Source organism: Triticum aestivum, chromosome 5D (assembly GCF_018294505.1).
Source record: "Triticum aestivum cultivar Chinese Spring chromosome 5D, IWGSC CS RefSeq v2.1, whole genome shotgun sequence".
Taxonomy (NCBI): Eukaryota; Viridiplantae; Streptophyta; class Magnoliopsida; order Poales; family Poaceae; genus Triticum; species Triticum aestivum.
Genome location: NC_057808.1, coordinates 23,151,766 through 23,161,646, shown reverse-complemented (window position 1 = coordinate 23,161,646; position 9,881 = coordinate 23,151,766). Strand labels below are relative to the sequence as shown.

General features: G+C 42.1%; 1 long non-coding RNA gene across 1 annotated transcript; it reads left to right on the top strand.

Annotated features, from left to right (window-relative positions):
* Window positions 1–4,535: 4,535 nt before the first annotated feature.
* On the top strand, window positions 4,536–9,293 carry LOC123119174 (uncharacterized). The gene is made up of 4 exons (XR_006458503.1): window positions 4,536–5,036; window positions 5,572–5,666; window positions 6,589–8,272; window positions 9,031–9,293. It is a non-coding gene; the product is annotated as an uncharacterized lncRNA (long non-coding RNA).
* Window positions 9,294–9,881: the final 588 nt, after the last annotated feature.

Genomic DNA, 9,881 nt, shown 5'->3' with positions numbered 1-9,881 from the left:
ATTGTAGTGGATATGTTGACAATTCTGATAGGAAGGGCGAAGGAGGCTGGTCAAGTGGGTGGCCTGGTGCCTCACTTAGTTGATGGAGGTGTGTCCATTCTTCAGTACGCTGATGATACAATCGTCTTTATGGAGCATGACTTGGAAAAGGCGAGAAATATGAAGCTGGTGTTATGCTTATTTGAACAATTGACCGGGTTAAAAATTAACTTTCACAAAAGCGAATTGTTCTGCTTTGATAGAGCCAATGATGAACAAGAGGCTTATAGACAATTGTTCGGGTGTGATTTGGGGGCTTTGCCGTTTACCTACTTAGGAATACCAATACACCATCGTAAGCTGACAAACGCAGTGTGGAAGTGCATCGAGGATCCATTTGAAAAGAAACTGAGTAGCTGGAAGGGCAAGCTCATGTCGTATGGAGGCCGTTTAATTATGATAAATTCGGTTCTCACGAGTATGCCTATGTTTCTTTTGTCTTTCTTTGAAGTCCCAGTTGGAGTTAGGAAAAGATTGGACTTCTATCGGTCGCGTTTCTTTTGGCAAGGTGATGAGGTAAAAAGAAAATACCGGCTAGCCAAATGGGATATCATCTGTAGACCGAAAGACCAAGGTGGTCTTGGTGTTGAGAATCTCGAAGTTAAAAACAGATGTTTTCTCAGCAAGTGGTTGTGGAAGTTAGCTAGTGGGACTGACGCCACTTGGGCGCAAATTCTCCGTAGCAAGTATCTTCAAACCAAAACTTTGTCTCAGGTGACAGTAAGACCGACTGATTCACCCTTTTGGAAAGGGCTCATGAAAGTAAAGCTTTCATTGTTCAGTAGGACAAAGTTTATTGTTGGTAATGGGGCCAGTACGAGATTCTGGGAAGATACTTGGCTTGGAGAGGCACCCTTAGCAATCCAATATCCGTCTTTGTATCGTATAGTTCAAAGACGTGAGACCTTTGTTGCTACGGTATTACAATCGATCCCCCTTAATATTCAGTTTAGAAGGGTTTTGGTGGGTAATCGTTGGGAAGAATGGCTTCATCTAGTAAGGAGACTGATGGACATTCAGATTTCCCAACAACCGGATGAATTACGCTGGAAGCTCACTAGGTCTGGAGTTTTTACTGTTAAATCAATGTATTTTGATGTTATCAATTCAAGCTCTATCCCTAGGTCCAGACATGTGTGGGCTGTCAAAGTCCCTTTGGAAATCAAAGTGTTTATGTGGTTTCTCCATAAACAAGTTATTTTAACGAAGGACAACTTGACAAAGCGTAATTGGACAGGATCTACTAGGTGTAGCTTCTGTGATCGGGATGAGACGATCAAGCACCTTTTTCTTGATTGCCCGCTAGCTAAAGTTTTATGGAGGACGATCCATATTGCGTTTAATATTACTCCACCGAATTCTGTCAACTCGTTATTTGGAACGTGGCTTAACGGGGTTGAGTCCAAGTTAGCAAGACATATTCGTGTCGGAGTCTGTGCCTTGGTGTGGGCACTTTGGAATTGTAGAAATGATCTGGTTTTTAACAGGACAACACACATTCATTTTTTGCAGGTTATTTTCAGAGCCACGGCGTTGATCCGGTCGTGGTCGCTACTCACTACGGCGGAGGCCAGGGAGCATTTGGTTACTGGATCTATCCGCTGGAAGATGGTAGCTCGGGATATCTTCAACCGGTTTGGATGGCGATCATGTAATAGGATAGGCAATTAGTTTACCTTTATCCTTTTATGCCAGCCGGTTGTGATGTCCTTTTCATGGCTAGTTTGTGTTTCTAGCCCTTTTGGCTTTGTGTGAGCTTTTTATTTACTTTTCAGTACGAGACTTTGAGGCCTTGTTGGACCTTTTTTTCAGATTTAATAAGAGGGCCGTATGCATCGTTTAGATGCAGAGGCCGGGGAGATCCCCTTTTTGAAAAAAAAAGATAAGACGATGTGTGCAATTTAAATGCAGGATAATATTGTTTGTTGCAGTTGCATGCTTTGGTTTCGTTGTTGTAAAAGAAATGACAAAGACACTTAAATGACGCCACCATCTGTTTCTTGTGCACGTCAACAGGCACCATATATTTAGCTTTTGGAAAGCCTGTGGTGAAGTCCAGCTTGTTTTGTAATCCTAACCTTTGGCTATTTCTATGCACGGAAGGACGATCTTGGAACGAGTAAAAGAAGTATTTCAGGGGACGCAATGCTGAAATCAAAGGACAAGAGCACAAAACTGGACATGCAAGATTCAGTACAAGTATTCATAGTATTTCTACATTCTGCTGTCCTGTACACAGCCGGGGCAAAAACCAGGGGCTAACCACCAGAGATGAACATCTCCTGCCTGGATGCTGTGTTTTCGGATATGTGAGTGGTTTTCTTACCGAGATGGAGTTGGGTCTGAAATAATATGTCTTGGTGGTTCGTCGGCATTTGTTCCCTTTGCTTCATCATTTTGCATGGGATTTTTTCTTATTTTTCCCAATTATAATCCCCATGGCCAACTACTTTATCGTAATTGTATTGTATTGCTTGCTCGTTGTGCTTGAAGTTACTGCCCAACTCTGAACGTAAGTTCAGCCTAGGTTATAAGTTACAGCGAGAGAAATGAGATAATATAGTTAAATTATCTAATCTAACGCCCTCTGTGTTGACATAAACAAGTGCTTGAGCCTTGTTTATAGTTGCTGTTAAGAATGCTGTTACAGTGCTTGACCCTTGTTTATAGTTCCCCTTAAGAATGCTTCATTTGCTTGTGCCTAAACAAGTTATAGTTTCTATTTTTTATTCCAAACTGCATGGATGAACATGTATAATTTGACGCATAAGTTGAGCTGTTGAGCATGTCAGTGCTTCACTTCTGAAGTTCGCGTGATTGTGCAGTAATTATGACACCATGTGCTGCCATTTGCAGGAAGTGATTGATATCGAGGCCATGGTTCTGCACGCTGGAATAGCTGTGGAACTGAAGAAGAAATCTTGCAAAATCATCGCTCAGGCCCGCTATTCCAAGTAACTTGGCGCATCTATTAAACTCTGAAGGTGTCCTTGCCTTGTAAGCTGTTAGCATGTATGTACGTATGTAATCTCTTGTTTATACTTGGCAATACTTATGAAATAGAATAATGTCGTCTTGGAATGGGAAATATGGAAATAGTTCAGGGTTTTGCTATACACTGCACAACATGGACCTTTTCATGCTCTGTTTTTCACCCTAGCCTCTTATTTGAAATGATGAACAAGGAGCTCCTACGATTTTCTAGACAGAATTTTCATGACGCTAAGATCAGTGTCTTCTACCTGGTAGATTTCACCATGGCCGTGTTTGTTGTCTCCTCGGCCATCAGTGACATGGTTAGCTGATTTATTGTCGGCCATATTGCAGGGTGATCAGGTATCCAAGCCAATCGAGGAAGGGTGCGCTACATGCCAATCGAGATTGAAAGTGAGACGGAGGAGGCTAAAGGGAGGCAGATCGCCAACCATAGAACCTTCAATACTGAATATTCTTCAAGTTATCGGCCATATTGGAGACGGAACTAGCACTCTCATGCAGCATGTTTGTGATGTTGCAAGAGCCGTAACTTCTTATAGACAGTTCTTATAGACAGGCAACAATAACCAGATCAAGAAAATTTGGATAGTGCAGGTGCATCCAATCATATTGAGGTTCTACTTTAAGGAGCTTGCAATTCCAGAGGTAGTTGGTAAAGTGTTGAAAGGGCCATTCATTACTGAGAGCTAACCACGGCCCAGGTACCAGTTAATGCATTTTGGCTTTGAGAAGTACTCCCTTCTTTCCGGTTTATAGTGCTTAAATCTGAAATCTCATCAACCAAGGCGTTTTGTAAGTGGAGGAATGTATCTCGTACTTAACAAAATTATCCCAATTAAACTCATGTATTAATTTGGATTAATTATAGTGCATGTATGCTTGACGACTAGATGAGTAGGAACATTACATGCATTGGTGTGTCTCTTTTTAATTCTTGCGTGCAAATATTTAATGCGCCTTGGAAACTAAAAATGAGATGGAGATGAGCCCTTTAAATTAAAAAAAAGAAAAATTGAGATAAGCCCTTTAAACCGGAAAGGAGGGAGTAGTATCTGCAGCTGCCAGTTCTTGTGAAAAAAGAAGGTTATCCTTTTGTCTACTTTCCTATACAATTTTTTAGCTTTTGGAAAGTCTGGCCAAGTCAAGCTTGTTTATAATCCTTACCTTCGGAAGCAAACGACCAGTTTTTCCTACCGAAGGACGATTTTCGAACACAAGCAAAAGAAGTATTTCAGAGGATGTGATGCTGAAACAAAAATTGGGAGTAAAAAAGGGCGCAAAACTAGATACCGGATAGTACAAGATCCAGTCTAGAGTATTCGAAGTATGTTCCTACATACTAGATGAGGAAACACTGATCACCACATAGAATAAATAAAACCCATTAACGGTGGTGCAAATGGCGATCGCTGGCGATGGACACCTCATCACATGCGCACTATTTGGGGGGCCAATCGGGATCGAGCCTGGAGAGGAAAAGATCTCTCGTTTCCTTCCCCACGAAGGTTTCCAACACACGCGACCCCTCTCTCTCTTTTTCCTTTCCTCTCCTCCAACCCCGCCTCTTTCCCGCTGCTCCGCCGCCACCTCTTTCGCCGCCAAATACACCGCGTGCCGCCGCCCGTTCCTGTGCCCTATTCATCTCCCGTCCCGAGCTCCACCTCGTCCTGCCTCATATCCCCCGATCTTCTCGATTTGGATCTCGGGAGCACACGAGAGGGAGGCGAGGTGCCTGTTGCTGGGAGACGGGCGATGAGGAGTCTCGGCCCTTGGATCTTTCTGTCTCGCGGGGCCAGGCCTCCCGTCCACGCCGCGCCGCCGCCGGCATGGAGGCCATGGCTCGGGCAGCTGCCGCGGTGTCGGGTGCGCCGGCGAGGTATCTGGGTATGCGCGATGGGCGTGACCTCTCCCGGCTCCCCGCCCTCGTCTGCGACAACGAGGACCAAGATGCATTTACGGTGTTGTCTGGTGCGTCCTCGGGTTTGGTTGATCGAGGCTAGGTATGCTCCTGAGGCTGATGGATGGATGGATGGATGTGTGCACGCATGTATTTAGTATGTACGTATGGATATCAGGGTCATGTTGCTGGGTGGGCAAAGACCGGGAGTACAACCTCCTTTTCGGTAAAAAAATGAGGAGCGATGATGATAACTCTGGCTGAAATAAGCATGGCTTGAGCATTCAAGACTGCTGTAGCCTGTGGGTACTAAATTAGAGCCCACCCTTACCTCTCTGGCAGCCTGTTCAACTCATCGGTGATGTTGGATGTTCTGCACCTCGGATGGTCATTCTGACGAGTGATAACCAGGGCAGTTCGTCTACACTGCGATGGGTATGTTATGCAGCAAGAGATGTGAGTGTTGGGCTTGAAGATCAAAGACAAAACTGAGCCCTCTTTTGCTATGCTACAAATACACAAATTTTCCTCATCTATTATACAATGTTCTTCTTTCTTTTCTATTCCTCTGTTGTGTTGATGTGAGTGAAGATCCATCTGAACTTGGGATTTATGTCCTTTTTTGGTGATGAACACAGCCACCCTAAGCTTACATGAATTGATTCATGGTCGTGCTGGACATTCCCCATGACGCCGCCAGCGCCAACGGGCTTCCGCATCTCACCCAACCAAGGTGAGCTGGTCCAGCTACTGCTAGCGGTAGTATATCTTAGCGTCAAGTAATGGCATCAGCGCGGGTTTTTTTTTTTTTTTTGCTCTAGGAGCGATTGAATCTGTACATTTTACTCGCTTAGGTAGGTGCACGCGCCTTCACGAGATTCTGCTCGCACGGTGCGAGTCGAGTGGTTGGACTGATTTCCTTGATGAACTTGCAATCAAATCTGAAAGTGGTCCTTGCCTTGTGTTCTTTGTAGCACGTATGTTACTTAGTAGTTCTTTCAGTTATGAAAGGTATTTGCGGTATCATATGAGAGGTGGACTTTGCTTGGTCCCAGTTTCGTTGTGGGCAGAGCTTTATTAGTATTTGCGGTATCCTACAAATTCAGTTTTTCAACATGGCTGCCTCATGTCTCTGTCTATGGTTACTGAGGCAAGTAGTATTGTTCTTCATTTTCCAATTAAAATGAAAATTGGCATGAGCAATTGCTATTATAAGCTACCCAATTCCAAATGCAAATGATTCCCACTCGACGACTCACTTTCTGGCTCTCAAATAATTATCGCTGGATAAATTTCTAAATTAAGTATCCATTGTTTCATTGTGACAAGCATGCTGGTACACATTTGTTAGGTATGTCTTATGCTGCTCGCGTACACTCACAATGTCGTGCCAAAAGGGGAGTTATTTTCATCTGTGTCTGTTGAAGCATAATAGACTGATAACCCACCGTCCGAACTAAAGCCTGGAATTGATCTACGTTTTTTATATGTATGACATATATGAACCAGTTATTTTTTTTAGCAACCATATATGAACCAGTTAATGAACCTTCTCTTTATAATTGTTGTCAAATCAGTAAGTTTTGCTTTATATGAGAATATAGTGTCAGTCTCATGTTGTAGATGTTCATGGCCTTTCTTTTTTCTCTTTGCAGAGTTATGATGCTACTACTCACTTTGAGACAACTGTGACAGGTGTTCTTAGCACTTTTGGCAAAAATGTTGACATTTCTTCAGCTTTATATATGCATGAGTGAACCTAATCTTTTCTGTTCAAATACTAAATGTTTTCCCTCAGTTTTTTGTCGTGCACCAGTTGGAAAGATGATAAATTTAGAAGCTTCTTTCTCTTTTCTTTGGGACATGGGTATTGATGCTAGTATTTTCTACCATTATCTTAACCTTGGTAGACTGATGGTTAGCGTCAGGCAACCGCAGATTTTTATTGATTTTTATAGTCCCCCTCTGTATAAATCTTATATTTGTTCTATTCTCCATGAGTGAATAATTACCTAACTGTTGTTAATCTGAGTTTGCATTTTCATATGTGTTCACCAATTCGGCTTCTGGGTGGCAAGATTAGCTGATTTAAAGCATTCTCTTTGGGCAAACATTAGTCACTGCTATCCAAAAATCTGCAGAACAAGCTTGTTGTATACTTGTTTTAACTTGCATATAAGGGGCAAATAAGAACGAATGGAAAAGGAACACCTAAGCTTTCTTTAGTTGTGCTCATTTTACATTAGTGGACAAAGTTACATAAGTTTGCCTGTAGCACTACTGATATCAGCGATTAAATTTAGCTGCTTTTTAGTTCTATAGGCTGAAAATGATGTTGAGGTTCTAAACATACTGTTTGACTGGGTTTTCTTCTTGATGTGCAGCTAAATTAGTCTTCCAGTTTGTCAACTTAGATGATAAGAATTATATATTCGTGTGTAATTTTCATTTGCTGGCGCTGAAGACATAGATGGGTGTTTGGCGTCCTTTTTTCTTTCTCCAATTAGACATTGTTAGTGTTTGTATGAAGATACGACTAGAAAAATTGCTCTGTTTGCTAGATAACATGTTCAGTTCTGGACGGTGGCACCTTTTATTGTATCCAAATTTTGTTTACCTCTTTCCGATTTGATGCAATGACTTAGTTACTTTGTACATGTTGGGTTCTCCTGGGAAAAACCTTTGTAATTGATACTGAAATGGCAGGATAATCAAGCTTCCTTTCTGTACTGGAAGAAGCCAAACAATGTGTAGTTACACACTTCGATGGTACCGTCTGTCGGGTTAGGGCGACCATGAGCGAAGCTGTTCCCTTCTCTGGGACTAAATCCGATCCAGTCACCTAAGTCAATGTCGTCTACTAGGGAAGGGACATGTGCTTGGTCTCCATGCTAGCTTATACCTTAACACTGATTTGCTGTCTCCATTGCTTTATGTTCACGTACATGAGTGTATTAGGGAATAAAGCAGAAACACATATGTACATACAGTCTGGGAGCGCAAGCTGTGATACTGATGCACCTCCTCTATGATAGGTGACTTTGAATGTTCATTTCATCTTTTTTTGAGTTGTTGATTGTTTTTGAGATAGCTAACCGCTTATTCCAAGCGGTCATTTCATCTTTCTTTATCTTGCTATGGTAGGCTGTGAGGCTGATGCACCTCCTGGATGATAGCTGGCTTTGAATGTTCATTTCATCTTTGCTTATAACTCAGTAACACAACCACTGCTGGCCTTATGCAGCAAGTCAACCCCACCATCTCTGCCCCCCTTTTCATGGCGGCTTTGGACGACAGATGAATCGAGGCTGTCCCTTTCGTCCACTCACATCCTCAGTTGTAAGTTCCCAATCCCCCCCTCTCTCTCTCTATTGCTTGATCCATATATCACAAGTGAATATCTGGTTCTAGCATGAACTTGCAGTATAGAAAATCTGAATTTGTGATCATGTTTCATGGTCAAGGTTCTGTACTAAACAGAAGGAGATACTATGAAGCATATATTTTGATTTTCAAGGAAATAGATCATAAGCCTGCAAAAAGAAGAGTTAGATCACAGTTGTTGTGTGCATGTAAGGTCACACAAATTTCAGAGTGTTCTTCGAAGTAATTCTCTTTGATCTTTGTGTAGGTTTTAGATTTTTGCAGATTTTGCGATGGAATTCTCTTAAATTTTCTGATAACTCTATTGTCGGAAACATGGCTGTTTGGGAATTAGGCCGTTTACAATAAAAGGAAAACAGTACCACCAGTGGGATGTGATATAGTTTTGAAACAAGGCCCATCTTGCAATTCAATACCCATGCTATTGTGTTTTTCATCTTGAAGTGGAATTTCTTTTTCGACTATTTACAGATCATAGATGAAATATGAATGACCAATCTCGATGCAGATTATCACCACACGACCATTGCATCCATGTAGTGTGCTCACTTTTATAAAGCACATCATTCCTTTCTGTATAAAGCACACCATTCCTTTCATGCTGATGGGTGAACAATTCTGTTCTCGATTTTTGTTTAATCTAGAGGCATTTGATTTTAGGTCATTCTTTTGTATTAACTGTGTAAAGGTGAAATCCCTTTTGTTTATGACAGATTTCTCTTATATACATACAAATTATTATGGGCGATGGCCATGGTCTGTGAATTCAGGCGTCGTCTGTCGAGGTGATGTCGACTTATTCAAGCAGAAGGTTCATGAGAAATGTAGTCACTGGTGTTTCTGCACTAGAGCATTCAGAGTTGTAAGTGACTTTACTTTGGTTACTGATAGTGCCAAAAGGCACTCAAAATGTAAGAAAAGTTATGTGAAGAGAAGCACAACACCTTTACTATAAGGATACGGATTTATTTAGTGACATGGTACTGCTCATTTTTATTTAACATCTGGCGCTCATCTGGGCTGCACAAGCATGTTCACAACTATGCCAGCAAGACTGGTACGCAAAGGACCGCATAAGCTTGGCGGCGCGCCCCAGTCACTAGTTCTAGTATAAAAGCTTCAGTTTTGCAGCACGCAGACCTCCCAACGGAGAAGTTACCTATGCATGACGCTGATCAACGTTCTGCTTGTGCTTTCTTTATAGATTTGCCTCTGTGGATTGGAGTGAGTATGCGAACTCACTGTCTGCTGTGTCGCATTCAGTTAGTGAACTCTTGGGTTTCAGACTGATGTTAAAGATGACGAGACTTTTTGCCGGTTTCAGACTGACCATGCATACTGGAATATGTATTAATCTGGGTTAGAAACTTGTTTGCTCCATCGACACTGTAAGCTGTAAACACACACTGAAAACATTTCGTCCTCGGTATGCATATCTATCAGACACACATAGATGCCAGAAGGGGCATGGATCCGACAGAAAATTGATCTGGAGTAGCCTACAAGCTAGAAGTGATGTGATCATGTATTTCAGCTTACTTTCGCAATTCTTATTGCCACACAA